Below are 18,281 nucleotides of genomic sequence, written 5' to 3'. Positions count from 1 at the left end.
CAAAACAAATCCACTAAAGCCAAACTATTACCTTGGATATACCCCACATGAATTTAGAGACCATCTGAAAAAAAAGATTTGATGCATTAGACACTAATGATCAAAGACCAGAAGAGTTATGGGATAACATCAAGAACATCACAAAAGAAGAAAGCAAAAGGCCAATAAAAGGAAAGGAAGAAAAAAAAAAAAAAAAAAAAGACCATAGGATACCAAAAGTGACTCTGAAACTTGATATTGAGCATAAAGAAACTAAAGCAAATAGAAGAAATGAGGAAGAAAAGAGTTGAACAGAAAATTTCAAAGGGCAACTTGAAGAGACAAAGTCAAGCATTAAAATGAAATGTGGAAAGACCAAGAGTTAGAAAAACAAAAAGGAAGAAAATGCAAGGCATGTCCTAAACTAAAGAAAGCAATTGAGAAAAAAATTCAAGGCTCGACTTTCCGTATTGCAGGAGTCCTGATGTAGCACTGTAGAATAAGCTCTAGGCTGCTAACCATAAGGTTGGTGGTTCAAACTGACCAGTCACTCTTTGGAAACCCTATACAGGGTTACTATGAGTCTGAACTGACTTGATTGCACTTAACAATAACGTAGGCAGAAAGTATCCAAAAAAAAAAAAGATGGAAGGAATACACAGAGTCACTGTACCAAAAAGAAATCGTTGATCATCAACCATTTCAAGAAGTAGCATATGATCAAGAATCGGATAGTACTGAAGGAAGAATTTCAAGCTGCACTGAGGGCATTGTCGATAAATAAGGTTCCAGGAATCAACAGAACACAACTGGAAATGTTTCAACAAATTGATGCAGCACAGGAAGCAGTCACTTATCTATGTATGCCAAAAAATCTGAAAGCCAACTTCCTGGCCAACTATTTGAACAAGATCCGTATTCTGCCCATTGATATGTGACCAAATGAAATGTGGAGATCATAGAACAGTATCAATATCACATGCAAGTAAAAAGTTGCTAAAGATAATCCAAAAGCAACTGCAATATCAACAGGGAGCTGCCAACAATTCAAACCAGATTCAGAAGATGTGGAACTAGGGATATCATTACTGATGTTCAATGGATCATTGCTAAAAACACAGGACACCAAAAAGATGTTTCTTTGTGCTTTATTGACTATGCAAAGGTTTCCAACTCTGTGGATCATTATAAGTTATGGATAACATTTCAAAGAATAGGTATTCCAGAACACTTCACTGTGCTCATGAGGAAACTATACATAGACAAAAAAGCAACTGTTTGAACAGAACAAGGGGATACTGAATGGTTTAAGATCAGGGAAGGTGTGCATCTGGGTTTATTCTTTCACCATACTCAATCAATCTGTATGCTGAGCAAATAATCCCAGAATCTGGATCATATGAAAAAAAAAAAAAAAAAACATGGCATCAGAATTGGAGGAAGACTCATTAACAATCTGCAATATGCAGATGATACAACCTTATTTTCTGGAAACAAAGATTTAAAATACTGATAAAGACTAAAGACTAGTCTTCAGTATGGATAAAGAAAACAAAAATCCTCCCAACTGGAATGATAATTAACATCATAATAAACGAAGAAAAGATTGACATTGTCAAAGCCAATCAATATTCATGGAGTACCAGAGAAGAAGTCAAACAACATATTACATTAGTCAAATCTGCTCTAAAAGGTTCTGGTGTAGGATAAGCACTGGACTGCTAACCACAAGGTTGATGGTTCAAACTCACCAGCCACTCTCGGGAAACCCAGTCCAGAGTCACTATGTGTTAGAACCAACTCTATGGCACTAAATAACAACAAAGTGTTAAAGAGCAAAGCTGTCAGGTTGAATACTAAGGGATCTCTGACCCAAGCCCTGGTATATTCAATCACCTCATATGCATATGAAATTTGGACAATTAATAAGGAAGACCAGAGAAGAATTGATGTATTTGAGTTATATTGTTGGAGATGAATATTAAAAGTATTATGGACTGTCAGGCCAACAAACAAATCTGTGTTGGAAGAATTGCAGCAAGAATGCTCCTTAGAAACCAGGATGGCAAGACTCAGTGTCTCACACTTTGGACATGTTATCAGGAGGGACCAGTCTCTGGAGTAGGCTATCATGCTTAGTAAAGTGGAAGGTTAACCAAAAAGAGGACGATCCCCTACAAGATGGAATGGCACAGTGGCAGCAGCAATAGTTTCAACTGTTACAATAATTTTCAGGATGAAACAGGACCAGGCCATGTTTTGTTCGGTTGTACATAGTCATTATGAGTTGGAACTAACTTGACTAAGGATAGTAACAAGGGACCCACACTGCTCATAGTCTAGGAATTTTGCATTGGAAGACAAGGCAATCTATCCATTGTTCTTTGTCATCTCATAGTTGCATGTATTTTATATATGTTTCTTTGAAGACATATAAGGAACATGCAGAATACCACAGGAAATGGATCCTATAACAGTCAATTTTTGGCAATGAAAATAAAAGGCTTGGCTAGATCAAGTTCCCATGATGAAAAAAAAGTTTAGGGTGAGGTCCTAGCTTCTATTTAGTGCAAGGAGTAAATGATAAGACAAACTAGGAACCATTGTTCACATCATATCTGTCCCTTAAGGTACATCTCAAGACAGCCTTACACCTAACTTAATGGCACTTAATTATGACAACAAGAACAGTCCATTCTGCCCCTCTTGCTGAATGTTCTTTAATATAATATAATTGAATAATACTACTGATAAGACAGTTATTCGAACAGAACACGAGAACACTGAATGGTTTAAAATTAGGAAAAGTGTGTGCCAGGAATTTATTCTTTCACCATACTCATTCAATTTGTATGCTGATCAAATAATCCAAGAAGCTGGATTATATGAAGAAAATCATTGCATCAGGATAGAAAGGAGACTAATTAACAACCTGCAATATGCAAATGATACAATCTTGCATGCTGAAAGTGAAAAGGATTTAAAATACTAACTGATAAAGATAAAAAACCACAGCATTCAGTATGGGTTACACATCACTGTGAAGAAAACAAAAATCCTCACCACTGGACCAATAAACAACATCCATGTAAATGAAAAAAAAGATTGAGGTTGTCAAAGATTTTATTTTGCTTGGGTCAACCATCAACACTCATAGAAGCAGTAGTCAAGAAATCAAACAAAATATTGCGTTAGGCAAATCTGCTGCACAAAACCTCTTTAAAGTGTTGAAGAGCAAAGATGTCAGTAAGAGGACTAAAGTGTGCCTGACTCAAGCCATGATATTTTCAATATCTCATATGCATGCAAAAGTTGGACAGCAACTATGGTAGGTTATAGAAGAATTGCTGCATTGAGCTATGGTGTTGGAGGAGAATATTAAAAGTACCATGGACTGCCAAAAGAACAAACCAATCTGTGTTGGAAGAAGTACAGCCAGAATGTTTCCTGGAAGCCAGGGTGGCCAGACTTCATCTCTCATACTTCGCACATATTGTCAGGAGGGACCAGTCCCTAGATAAGGCTATCATATTTGATAAAATGGAGGGTCATATAAAAAGAGGAAGACCTCCAATGAGATGGATTGGCACAGCGGCAGCAGTGATGGGCTCAAATATAGGAATGATTGTGAGGTTGTCACAAGACCGGACAATGTCTTGTACTACTGTGCATATGGTCACTATAGGTCAATACCAGCTTGATGGCACCTAACAAGTGGTAAGACACTCTAAGATTCAGATGCTTTGGACAACTGCTTAGAAACAATTGCTTAAAAATTTGTTGTTTGATGAAGTAGGCAACCAGCAAGGACGAGGATTCATTCTGTTGTACATGAGGTCACCACGAATTGGAGGCACCTTGATGGCAGCTATCCATTTGTCTATTGGCAAGACACTGTGTGGGGTATGTTACATATGTGTAACTTCCCCTCATTTTCCTTATATAACTGTAGTCACATGGCCTCCTCCTCACTATTCCTCAGATGTTAACACAATGATCACACTCTTGTCAAAGAGCTTTGCACTAGCTCCTCCCTTTGTCTGAAAGGCTCTTCCACCAGCTCACCACAGGATAACTCTCTTTGTCTTCAAGCAATCACCCTTCTCAAACATCACCTTCACCACAAGTATACCTGACTCACTTCTGATCCCCACATATTTACATATCCCTAACCAGCTCTACTTATGTTTTTTGCAATAGCATTTATTACTGCTAATATATAATCCTCTTACTGTGTCTGTTGTTCATTGCCTGCTTTCACTATCTAGAATGTTAGCTGCACAGTGCAGACACCTTTATTTAGTTCACTATTATATTCCAATACCAAAGAGATGCATCTGGCACACAGTAATATTAGAAGAATGAATGTATGAATACATATCTCTAGCCTTCGTAACCTCCCACAAGTTAGGTGTTATCTTTAATTTAATATAAGAAAGCAAAATCTTAGAAAATTCAAGAACTGTAAAGGCAAATTAGTACTGCTTATTACCAAGCCACCTATATCATTAACCTACTTCTTTAGATCCAAAGTTAAGTTCTAGCCATGCCTCCTTTTCTCCTCTAGCACATGCCTCATGTTTAGCACATGTGAAAAAACACAGGAGATAGATGTAGGACAAATAAGAACTTGTAACCATTATCTTTACCAGCAATCCTGATTTTCACAAAACAAGCTATGAGGATAAAGAACAATAGGTCATATACCATTTTCAAGAAAGTCAGGTTTCAACATAGAATGGTACACCTTCTCACTTACTTTTTTTCTTTCTTTAAAAGAATGATCCCTTATATTCTTATTTCAGTCTGTGGGTACTAGTCTAAAAACTGACATAAAAATGTTTAAATAACAGTTTTAAAACTTGGCAGGCCAGATACCAGTGCCATATTTTTATGTAGCCAATCTTTTTTTTATATGTAATCATTCATAATGATTTATAACGATCAGAAGTTTATGAAAATATGAAGAATTTGGCAACAATTTATTCCTAATAATAATAATACTTACCTGTATGGAATGCTTATTTGATGACCGGTACTACGAAAGCATGTCATCTCATTGAATCTTTATTGCAACTTCAATAAGAGATAGGGATTATTATTTACACTTAACAGATGAGGAAAATGGGGTTGAGAAATAAGCAACTTGTTACCCAAATACCATAAATCCAAACCTACTGCCATCAGGCAATTTCAACTCATAGCCCTGGTGGCACAAGGGTTAAAGCACTCATTCTACCAGTTACTCAATAGGAAAAAGATACGGTATCTGCTTCCGTAACCATCATTGCCTGGGCACCCCTCTGTGAAACCCCACTCTATCCTATTGGGTCACTATCAACAAACCATAGATTGTTGTTGTTAGACACTGTCAAGTCAATTCCAACCCTCAGTTCAATGTGAACCACCCATGTGGTATGTGGCAAAGTCAGAACATGAATCCCAATGTGGCTGATAATTCATGTTTTTAACCCATAGCTAGGGTAAGTGGTTGGTTAGAGGAAGGCTCTATGGGATAAGTACTGGACTATGAAGCCACAAATTTGGTGGTTCCAGTCCACCAATCTCTCCATAGAAGAAAGATAAGACTTGGTGCTCCTGCAAAGATTTACAACCTCGAAAACTCTATACAGGGTCACTATGAGTTGGAACTGACTCAACAGCGCTTAACAACAACTAAAAAGGACAGTAATTTTCATGGGCACCCAAATTACTTATAACAATGTCAAACAGTCAATTTATTCTGGGGGTAGGGGGCAGGAAAAAATCACTGATCTATTTTTATTAGAGTAAACAAACAAAACTGATGTGAGACACAATTAATGCCAAGGAAAAGCTCTTGGTTTTAAGAGGCCTTTTTATTAGAACACTAAATTAAGTTTGTTGTTCCATTGAGGCACCTTTTCTGATAAGAAAAAAAAAATCTTGTTCAACTCCCAAATAAACACTGGATTCCATTCTAAAAACTCCCAGTCAGAAAAATAGTACTGATGTGAATTCAGAATACAAGGAAGCTCTGGGACCAAATGGTTGTTGTTAAATGCTGTGGAGTCAGTTCCACCCCATAGTGACCCTGTATAGGGTTTCTGAGGAACAGTTGGTGAGCTTGAACCCTTGATCTTGCAGTTCAAACCAATCTTGCAGTCCGGTGCATTAACCCACAGCGCCACACCAAGACCAAACGGTGTTAAAAGGAAAAGCAAGTGAAGAGAAGCAGGACTCATTAGAAGGTTTGTACTATACTCACAGTGCACACAGGGACTCAGAACAGTCTTCTAGTCCTTTACTGCTCTCAATCCCAGCAAGTGATTGATTTGTTTAACTATAAGGGAATAGGTCCAAACAGTTAAAAATAGCAGAGCCTACATTATATAGCTAGATAGCTAGGCAATATTCCATCAACTTGATTACTGAGAAGTATCCTAAAAGATCTAGAAGGTAAAGACATTCATTTTCTAGAAATCAAGTTAAGGTTTGCAGAGCCACACTAGTAAAATAGGGATACAAGCTAAACATGAAAATTGCAACTCACTCTACAGCTTAGAAAACATTCAACTGTCATGAAAGAGCATGCATAAAAAACAATCACGCTGTTTTTCAATCGTCAGTATAAGATTTGCTTTACTCTTGTTTTAAAGCTTTATATTGTTACATAATGTCCTTGGTTCTGTGTTGAGTTTCCTAATTCTTATGAAAAGACAAGTGTGGCACTGTAGGATAAGCATTGGTCTGCTGACTGCAAGATTAATGGTTCATACCCACCAGTCACTCCTTGGAAACCCTATACAAGGTCTATTGGGTCACCTTGAGTCAGAGCCGACTCATTGGCATTTAACAACAATAACAAAATGATGAGACTGGGCTCTATTTATTTTATATTAATGTTGAAGAAGCAAGTTCTTACTATTCCCCACTTCAATTGATCTCTAGAGGGGCAAAAGAAGACAGAAAGCATTTTCTTGTCTGCATGGTCTTATGTGCTTACTGAAAATACCAGTGGATCCACGCAAAGTGATGATAATTAACAATAGGCTACCCACTGAAATCCACAAACCTTTCATTCTAAAAGTGAAATCTAACTGGAAGTCTGAAAATGGTCTGTGAGTGAAATCTTTTCTAAGTGCACAGATTACATCCTGCTTGATCCTGGCTGTGAATATTTATTGGAAATGGGAAGAAAATAGGGGCTCAATATGCCCACCTGAAAATGGAGCAAGCATTCTGATTTGATGCTCTCTCATTGACCCATTTTCACAAATGCATTTACCTACTTGAACATCATCCTCTTAATTCTTAAAACCCAAAGCATACCTATCCTTTAATATCTTAGCATTCCTATGGTGCATTTCTTTAAACATTTAATTGATTTTCCACCAAAATGTCTCTCATAAGACTAAACTGAAATCCGATTACTATAAAAAACATCATATAACAGTCAAGGATTCATTTCTTAATCCTTCTATCAAAAGAAGCGACTACTCCTCAGAATTAGGCAAGCCATTTAGCCTTCCTCTTCCTCTGATACCTAAGAGGTATAGTGCAGTACCATAGCTAAGGGAATTGTTTGAGCACTAAACTAACCTGCATTTTAATCCTTGAATTAGATGTGTGATTTGACATAATTTATTTATCCTATTGACCTTGGTTTCCAATCTAAGGGATGGCAATACAGTAACATCAAATCATTAACTGAATCCAATGAGACAGGGTTTCTGAAACCTCTTATTAATCTTGAAAGAAATTGACACATAATGCCCTGGTTCTGGGTCTAGTAAGGAATGATTTCTATAGTGTTGGGGTAACAAAGACTTTATTAAGAATGGCTCATAAAGCAAAAACCATAAAAGGTTTATTTGACTAACTAGCTACTATCTGGAAAATTACTGCAACATATAAGATAAACAAAAGGCTTGCTGTTGTTGCTATGTACTGTCAAGTTGGTTCTGACTCATAGAGACCTTATGCAAAACAGAACACAACACTGCCCAGTCCTGAGCCATCCTCACAATCGGTGTTAAGCTTGAGAGCATTGCTGCTGCCACTGAGCCAATTCATCTCATTGGGGATCTTCCTCTTTTTTTCTGACCCTCCACTTTACCTAATATGATACCCTTCTCCAGGGACTGGTCCTCCTGGTAGTATGTCTGAAGTATGAGTGACGAAGCCTCATTATTCTGTCTTCTAAGGAGCATTCTGGCTGTACTTCTTCCAACACAGACTTGTTGGTTCATCTAGTAGTCCATAGTATTTTTAATATTTTTCTCCAATACTATAACTGAAATACATCAATTATTCTAAGGCTTACATCTCTGATATGTTACAAAATAATAAAATATCCATTAAAAATAAGCAACACATTAATAAAAGCCACGTACATAGGTCATTAACAGGTAAGATTTGTAAAGCATATAAAATGATCAGTAAGCATAATAAGTATTCACCATCATTAATCATTGAAGTATTAGAATTTTGTTTAAAAATCAACATCAGAAAATGTTATTTCAAAATTAACAAAATCAACATTGGAAAAACCTAAGGAAATGGACACACTCAAAAATGTTTGTGGCCAGATGAACGAATGAATAAAATGTGCTACATATACACAACAGAATATTGTTGTTAAGTGCCGTCAAGCCCGTTCTGACCCACAGCGATCCTCTATAGGGTTTCCAAGGAGCTGCTGGTGAGCTTGAACCAGCGAACTTCTGGTTCAAACTGACTCTGCAGTCCAGCACATTAGCCCACAGCGCCACACCAGGACTTGAAACCTAACTTTTTCAGGAGTGGGATTTGAACCCATGCCTCCAACAGTGGGAAGTGAAAGCTTGAGTCTGGTGCCTTAGTCCACTTGGCCATTAATAGAATATTACTTGGTCATAAAAAGATATGAAGTTCTGATACATGCTATAATAATAGATGAACATTGAAAATATTATGCTGAGTGAAGTCAGTCACAAAAGGCCAAATATTATATAATCCTCCTTATTGGAAATATCTAGAATAGGCAACTACAGAGACCAAGGTTTATGAGTAGTTACCAGGGGTCCCCTGGTTAGGAGATTAGAAGGCGCAATGTCTGCAACAGTGACCTGTAACTGGCCAATGAACATGAAGACGTTTAAAAGAAGGGCATCAGTTTGTTATTTTGTGCACAGGGTCACCATGAAATGAAGGCAGCTCAACAGCAACTGACAACAATGGACTGGCAGGAGGTGAAGAAGGTCACTTCTTAGGGATCACTGAGTTTCTGTTCATGGTAATGAAACAATTTGAAACCAGACAGCAGTAATGGTGCACCACATAATAAACACATTCACTGTCACTGTACTGTATATTAAAAAACGTTGAAAAGGCAAATGTTTTGCTATATATATTTCTGCCATAATAATAATAATAAAATGTTGGTGGCATGTTACGTTCTACAGGCTTTCAGGTTTGGCACTATGCACCAAATAAAAAATATGCATGACTTTTATGCCAACAATATCACTTCTAGCGATTTTCCCTAAATAGGAGCACGTACAGAAATATATGTAGAAGTTATGTTTATCATAACGTTGTGAATAGTGTGAAAAAATTGTGAGTAATTTGAATCAATACATTCATACCAAAAAATGAAAAATGCTTACTGTATAGTCATTCCAATAAATGGTAAACATTTATATTCATTGACATTAAAAGATACACCCCAGCACATCACAAGCATCAAAATATATTAATTAGCCTGGAGTGGCTAGAAGAACAGAAGATACTTCTTGAAAGAAAGACCTACAGGAAAAATACAAAACAACATAGGCAGACCAACTGTTACTACAAGAACAAGCAACTTGCCTGCTCAGGAAACATCAAGGCAAGTGGTCTGGTCCCCTCAATGCAAACCCCCTTCCAAAACTAAGACTCTTTGGAATACATGCTCTGATGATGACCACGCTCGACATCGATAAGGGGAAGTGAGGGAAAAACAGCAATGAAGTGGTGAGCTAAGCCCTACGATGTTCGATAGACTTCTGTGAACCCAGATGAAGACCTGTTTGACCAGCAGTGTGGCAAGACCTGGGGACTCTTGGGCCCAAAGTCAATGACATAGCCACAGAGGACTAGAGTGGAGAGTGAAGTGTCCAGCTGATAAGAAAAGAGGGCATATGCATAAGAACACCACACTTGCAGATAATACCCACTTATCCTGGCTTCAGTGACTGGATGATCAGAGCTCAACCAGAAGTAAAAAGAAGAGGAATTAAAAAAAAAAAAAGTATTCTCATACAATTTGATGAACTTGACCTACACCTATGGAAGCAGTAACTCAAATGAGGGAACAAGTTCTTACAGCAAGAATCATTCCCACCCCCTCCACACACAGAGTAGACAGGGATGGGCAACTTGGACATTGGCTACCCAAAATGGGGGGCGGGGGAGGGGGGCTACAAAGGCAAGAAGTGACTGGCTTACAAGCTTTCAAGAGGGAACCTAGATCCAGAGGGCCTGGAGGAAGGTAGAATCTCCAGTGAGTAGTATTCAATCTGTCTAGGCGGGGCTGATGCAATGAAATGCAGACGGGTCTCTTGTGATACACTAGTGAATAATTGTTATCAGGACTGATTGTGAGGGTCGGAAATGTAAAGGTAGATGTTTTCTAGCAAAGAGGGGAGTGATTAACTTTTTAGTCTAGGAGCAGAGGTCCCTAGGACCATCAAGGGAGAAGAACAGAGAGCGAGATCCTACCCAGAGAAGCAGTGATGCCTGAAATGGAGGCAGAGATGATGACGTGGAGCAATGGAGCAGCTGGAGACTTAGATCCAGAGAGGGAGAGTGACTGCATGCTGAAGACCTGGGGGACATGGGGGAAGGATTGCAGGGTATACCCTTTGGTTGGTTGGTGATGCATGGAGGGGATTGTAACCATGGCAATGAGACGATATACGATAGAATGAATGTAAAACTAATGTTCTCCCATGTAAACTGTCACATAATTCACAATAAAACATTTAAGAAAAAAAAACATTCAAAAAAATGTATAGTACAGTCTCATGTATACAGATGTTGTATGCATAAATATGCACAGAAAAACATCAGAAAGTATGTATCTAACTATTTCTAGGTTGTGGGAATGATTTTTTTTCCTTTAATTTTCTGCATGGTTTTATTTTCTTTACAAGTATGTACTATTTTTCTAATCATAGAAAATATATTTTCATTTTATTAGAAAATAAATATTATAGCTACTTCACTAGAGATTATGCTTTAATAATAATATATTCACTTTTTTTTTTTTTCTGTATGTTTTATAAAGTTAGGAAAGCATTCTGGTACCCATAGGAATGAAAGAAAAAATAAAACATGGAAGAAACTTACAGCATTGACAAAATGGTTAAGTAGAGAACATTTCACATTCCAGACTGGAGCAAGTCTACCTAACCAATTTCCAGTTTTACTAGTTGGGTGGGATTCAGCAAGTCACCTAAGCTCTCTGTGCTCAAGTTTCCCTCCTCTGTGAAATAGGGATAATAATGTCATTTGCCTCATAGAGCTATTATGAGAATTAACTGAATCAGTGCATGTAAAGCATTTAGATACATATCTGACACACTCTAAAGAGAGTCAACTGTTCATTATAAAATAAGATAGTGTGTTGTAACATCTGGCACAGCACACATGTAGAATAAAGGATTCCTATTGTTCTGGTGTGGTATGCTGGGGTGGTGCTATAGGATAAGCACTGGACTGCTAAACTCAAAGTTGGTGGTTCAAACTCACCAGCCGCTCCTCAGAAACCCTATGCAGGGTCACTGTGAGTCAGAACTGATTAGATGGCACTTAACAACAAAAACAACACAATTGTTCTAGTGTGGAGTCCTGGAGTGGTTCTGTAGGATATGTGCCTGCTAACTGCAAGAGCATTAGTTAAAGCACACCAGTTGCTCCTCAGAAACACTATTCAGGATCATTATGAGTCAGTTCTGATCTATTTAGTCATCCTGTGTCACCTAAGGACACTGTGAGAGGACAAATCATTTTATCTGTCTCAGCATACCCAGGGATAAGTGGTCTATTGAACATGATTACATTTAAATATAGCATCTCCAGAACAAAGAGAGAAAGAGAGGTCAATGAAAGATTAGGAAGGCAAACCGTACAGCCAAATCTCAGGATACTAAGGTTGTCCAAACCTAGCAAGGTGATAGCAATTACTTTGACTAATCAATAAACTCCTATAATAAAGCTACTACTAATGTCTTGCATTTATACAGTGTGTGACAGTTTTCAGGGTGTATGCCCATCTGTGTGATGGGTTGGCAGTCTTCTGGATCACTCTGCCAAACCCATAGCACACTAGAGATGATATTTGGCCTGGACTTTAGGACATCAATTTTCAATGAGGGGAAACAGTATAGAGGAGCTGGAAGCCTAGGAAAAATGGTAGAGAGAAATAGAGAAGAGAAAAGAAAGCAAAAAACGATGGAGGGAGAAGAGCCAGGATACTGGTTTGTGTAAGGAGCAGCCACACATCAGTGGCCACAAAGACAAATTTTACTTCATCTCTGAAACTCCTCTGGTGAACTTTGGAAAATGTTCTCTCAGTGTGAAAGAAAAAAACAAGACCTTTTGAATTAGAGCAGGAATGAAATAAAGGAGGAAAGCAGAATGGACTAAGAGTTAGATGTACAATGAGATGCCAAAACCCTCATGTAGCTTACAGTATGGTGTCCCGTCCCTGCCTGTGGGCTTGCCCTTTAATCTTCCTCTGTTCCAAGGTGAACCTTCAGGCATTCTGAGGAAACTCAAAAACACCCTTCAGCATAATTTCTAATCCACCAGATCCAGGACTAACTTCCATACTGTACTGTGATGGGGGAAAACTTTTCTTAACATAAACCTATTATTTTAGGATATGTTCCCATCAAGAAATAAAAATTACCATCTTGAAAATAATATTCAATGACTCATGATATCTAAAATACCAATAAAATATTCAAAGCTGTTAGACTTTAAAGATGAAATCCATTTTTCCATCCTCCCCTAACTATTTATAATACTTTCTCTCACTAGGAACTCAGATCTAGATTTATGCAATGAGAAAGAAAGTAGTGTCTGAGAAGAAAATGTAAAAAATAAAAAATGGAAAGAGAGAAGTTACCCAAACTCCCTCACAGGTCATATATCGGCTTATAAATATATGAGACATTCTCATTACACAAATAAATTATGCAAACTGCAAAAGAGCTTTTTGTTTCAATAAAGCAATTAAATGCATTAATTGCTTTGTGTTATCACTTATAGGCAGCGCAAGTAATTTGTTATTCCTACTAATGCCTGTGTGCTTTTGTGTGGCGCTCTATCTTTAGCTATCTCAGAACACATTCCCAAACATTTATTTTATTTTTATCCTTTGTTGTAGAGCTGCAAAACACATTCAACAGAAGACTGGAGAGGCCGACGTTAGTTTAGGAACAACAACCAAAAAACTGGTGAAATGTAGCTAAGTGTGTCCAGTAATTAAACACAGAATTATAGAATTTATAGAATTATAGAAATGCAAGGCTGGATTTTCCTTCTCTTGCTCTCAAAAACCTAGTCATTAATCCAAGGCCAAAATACGATCATAAAAACTGACAACTTCTGTAAATAAATGGAAAGTATATTCAGCTTGTTCTTTAAAATATGGGAAACTCTGATTAGTTTTTCCAGGACTTTGTGGATAGAATCTCAGTACCCTAATTGGATGTGTAGTGTCTAGCAGACCATTAAGTTCAAGAGTGAAATGCTTGTACTCTCACCTGAAAACTGAGTGTTATCGAAAAGGGCATAGAGACTACAATTCTTCAGTCAGGTATGATCAGTTGTGAGTCACTAGAATTCTGGATAACCTTAACTAAGCCATTTTAATTCTTATGGTCACAAATGACCCTCCAGAGCCCCATATCTCTGGATACACAGAGAGCTGACAAATGCACTGAATTCCATTCTGGCAAAGCATAATGTTAGGGAACCACATGGAAACTTTCTACCCAGCCCACTGGCTGTTCCCAAGCTCTGGAGTTAGTACTGACCTGTCACCATAGGCCTGGAGATGACATCGTGTCAGAAAAGGGAAGGGTGGGTCCTTATATAATGAATTAAATACATCTTAACTTGCCACATTTGAGTAGGGACACAGAGAGGCTGGACTTTGACTATTCTAAAAGTACAAACATCAGCCTTTTGTGCTTAAAAACTTGAATCACGCTTATTATGCATTGTTCTACCTGATCTCATAGCAACTCTGTGATATGGTGACTGCGTGAGATTTCCTATATAACTAGAACTTTTTCTCTAGCTTATTCTAGATTATAATGATGCAGAAGATATCATTAACATTCTGAGTTCTACCTTACATAAATGCATTCTGGTACCTAAATTTTACTTCCAGAGTTGACTGCTTAATGTTGTCTTCCTTTCATATCCCTGAGCTTATGAGGGCAAAAAATGTGTGTTACTTGATTTTGCATCCTTAGAATGAGATATCTATTTTCAATAGCAATATCTATGTAGATACTAGTGAAGAGCTATAGGGTAAGCACTGGAATACCAACCATAAGATCGGTGGTTCCAAGTCATTCTTTGAAAACCCTATACAAGGTCGCTGAGTCGGAACCAACTTGACGGCACTTAACAAAAACAGCAATGTCTATATACATCTAGATGAACAGATGAATATATATATATATATATATATATATATATCAAGATACTGAGGACATAAATATATATTTACTTTTTGCTAGTTTCTGTTGAATTTATTCTGACTCATTGCCAGACCTTTCTTCTAAGGAGTCTATGGGTAGTCCCTGACGTCCAATCTTTGGCTAGCAGCTAAGTACAGTCACAATTTCCACCAACCAAGGACTCTTCACATTTACATACACACACATAAAGTAATATGAAATAGCAGACAAACAAGGGTAAATCAAAACGTATTGCTACTGGGGTCCCAGTGCACACATGCATGGGTTTATTCCAAACAAAACATGTTGCAACATATCTCTGCAATCAGTGGATGGCTGCAGACAAGTTCTCTCAGTAACACATTTGTCTTAGTCTCATTACCTGCAGGTATGCCAGCAAGTTAGATCTGGCAATCTACTTCTGAATAATCAGCCTTTGAGAACCTTATTGAGCATAGCTCTACTCTGACACACTTGGGGCTGTCATGAGTCAGAATTAATTCAACAGTAACTAGCAAAAAGTACATATATATATTTGTGTCCTCTGTGTCTTGATATATCTCCATTCATCTAGATGTATAAAGACATTGCTATTGTTGTTGTTAAGTGCCATCAAGTTCCAACCTTGTATGGGGTTTTTGAGGCTGTAAATCTTTACAGGAGCAGAAAGCCTCATCTTTCTCCAATAGAATGACTAATGGATTTGAAATGCTGACCTGGGGGTTAGCAATCAAACATGTAACCCACTATGTTACCAGGGCACCTAGTCTCATTAGAAAAAGATCCATTCCAACAGTGGTTTCCAAGATACTAGTTAAATTCAGTGCAAAACAGTCAGCTAGGAAAGTTATGGAGACATGCTGGCACCCCAAAGGGATGATATTGGTTTTTCTCAAAGGATAAAGCGTAATCACAAGTCTCGCTATGAAGAATTTGAAGAAAATTGAAAATCACATAGATAAGGAAAAAGCCAGGAGAGTTGCCCCAAGGAATTTTTGCCCATGACTACAATGCACTTGCTAATTCTTTGAGGATACCATACCAAGAGTTCTTTGTGGTAGAAGAATTTCATCGGGAAACCTTACACCATCTATCATACAGTCCTGATCTTGCCCCTTTAGATTTCTTTTTGCTCTAAAGACTTAAACGACATTTAAAAGGAACATAATTTGAATCCCTTGAGGATGTCACAGCTGCCATTTTAACATGGTGTGAATTGAAGAGTGTAGAATTTCTTCAGAGAAGAATTAGAGGCACAGAAACATTGCCTTCAGAAGTGTATAGACCTGAGACAATCTCTTCAACAAATGGTGCTGACAAAACTGGAAATCCATTCCCAGAAAAATGAACAAGACCCATATCTCACACCATATACAAAAACAAACTCAACATGGATTAAAGACCTAATTGCAAAACCTAGAACTATAAAAATCATAAATGAAAAATAGGGACTCTGATACAGAGCATGAATACACTGTTAAACATAACTGAAAACACATAAATAGTAGAAGATGAACTAGATTACCGGAACCTCCTAAAAATCAGACAAATGCATTGAAAGATTTCACCAATAGAGTAAAAAGAGCCCACAGACTATGAAAAAGTTTTTGCAATGACATATCAGACAAGAGACTAATCTCCCAAATTTATAGAAAACTTTACAACTTTTTCAAGAAAAATACAAACAAGCCAATATTTTTTTTTTAAATGGACAGAGGACATGAACACACACGTCACTAAAGAAGACATTCAAGAAGCAAACAAACATGAAGAAATGTTTGCAATAATCAGCTATTGTTGTTAAGTGCTGTTGAGTTGATTCAGACCCATGGCAACCCTGTATAGAGTTTCCAAGGAGCAGCTGGTGAGCTTAAACCACTGAAGTAGCGAGTCAAACAACTTTGCAGTCTGATGCATTAGCCCACAGCACCACACCAGGACTCCAATTAGCTATTTGTTGTTGCTGTTGGGTGCATAGCGACCCTATGCACAACAGAAGGAAACACTGCCCTATCCTGGGCCAAGCTCACAATTGTTGCCACGCTTGAGCCAATAGAAAGATGCAAATCAAAACAACAATGAGGTATCATCTCACTGCAGACTTAATTGCAAAGTTCAAAATCACAAAAACCAACTAATGCTGACGAGGGTGTGGAAAGACCCTACATTACTGTAAAATTGTACAACCTCTACAAAAATGGTATGGCACTTCATCAAAAAACTGAAACTAGAACTACCACCGTATGACCCATCAATCCTTTTACTGGGTATATACCCACAAAAAAGTAGATATATGTGTACCCATGTTCATTGCAGCATTGTTCACAATAGAAAAAAAAAAAATGGAAACAGCCTATTTTCCCATCCATGAAAGACTACTGGATATAATGTACAACGGTGAAGAAAAATGATAAATCTGTGAAACATCCCATAACATGAATGAAACTTCTTGTTGTTATATGCTGTGGAGTCAGTTCCGACTCATAGCGACCCTGTACAGGGTTTCCGAGGCTGTAAATCTTTACGGGAGCAGAAAGCCTCATCTTTCTCCCGCAGAACAGCTGGTAGTTTCGAACTGCTGACCGTGAGATAGCAACCTGATTCATAACCACTACGCTGCCAGAGCTCCAGACCATATATTGCGTGAAATGAGCCAATCTCAGAAAGACAAATATTGTATGAGACCACTATTGTGAAAACTCAAGAAAAGTTTTTCATGCTAAAAGAAATTATTTTATAGTTACCAGGGATAGGAGGGATTTGGGAATAATTCATTGGTATGGCACTGTAGGATCAATAGTGGACTGTAAACCACAAGGTAGGAAATTCAAACCCACCAGCTGCTCCTCAGAAACCCTATGCAGGGTCACTCAGAGTTGGAACCGACTCAACAGCACTTAACAACAGAGGGTACACATAAGTTAACTGGGGTGGTGAGCAGGGCAATGTATAAGAAGAAGGAAGTTAGCAGAAGAATGATAAAGACAGGTAAAGACACAGGAAAATATGGAAAGGTTAAAGGGGACTATTAAAAGTAAATAGTGTTATATACATAACCCTGGAACAACAGTGTTCTGTGGGTAGATAAATGGACAGATAAACAGGCTGAATGGGTATGGGAGGAAGGGGGAAGAAAACCTACAAATATATAAGGGTTTAAATGAGGATATTTACACATGGGTATTTACCTTTGTTGCAAACACACCTATGAATATGGTGGAACATATAGTAGGCAAAATGATGAAAACTTCTTAGATATTATCAAATTTCTTAAGGCAATAAGTTGCTGAACCTGGGGCCTCAGGACCATAGATTCAGGGGACACCACAATCAAATGGCATAACAAAGTCCACAAGGGCAATGGTTTACATTCCACTTTGGTGAGTAGTGTCTGGGATTCCAAAAGCTCCTGAGCAATCATCTAAGGTACAGCTATTGGTCTCTCCATGTGTGGAAGAAAGACGAGTGATGAGAATTGAAGCTGCTTGGAATCCATTAGTCCAGTGGACCAATGGAGCATGTGAACATCAATTGCCATGACTCTAACCAGAACTAGATAGGCAGGTGCCGGCTACCTCTACCAAGGGCTTTGAAAGGGAT

The 18,281-nt window shown here is 37.9% G+C and overlaps 1 protein-coding gene across 2 annotated transcripts in view; it reads right to left on the bottom strand.

Annotated features, from left to right (window-relative positions):
- KCNH5 (potassium voltage-gated channel, subfamily H (eag-related), member 5) overlaps positions 1-18,281 on the bottom strand; it is a 608,817-nt gene that overhangs the window by 358,495 nt on the left and 232,041 nt on the right. The gene's annotated exons all lie outside the window — the stretch shown is intronic.

Source organism: Chrysochloris asiatica, unplaced genomic scaffold (assembly GCF_000296735.1).
Source record: "Chrysochloris asiatica unplaced genomic scaffold, ChrAsi1.0 scaffold00067, whole genome shotgun sequence".
Lineage (NCBI taxonomy): Eukaryota > Metazoa > Chordata > Mammalia > Afrosoricida > Chrysochloridae > Chrysochloris > Chrysochloris asiatica.
This window is presented reverse-complemented; position numbering and strand designations above follow the sequence as displayed.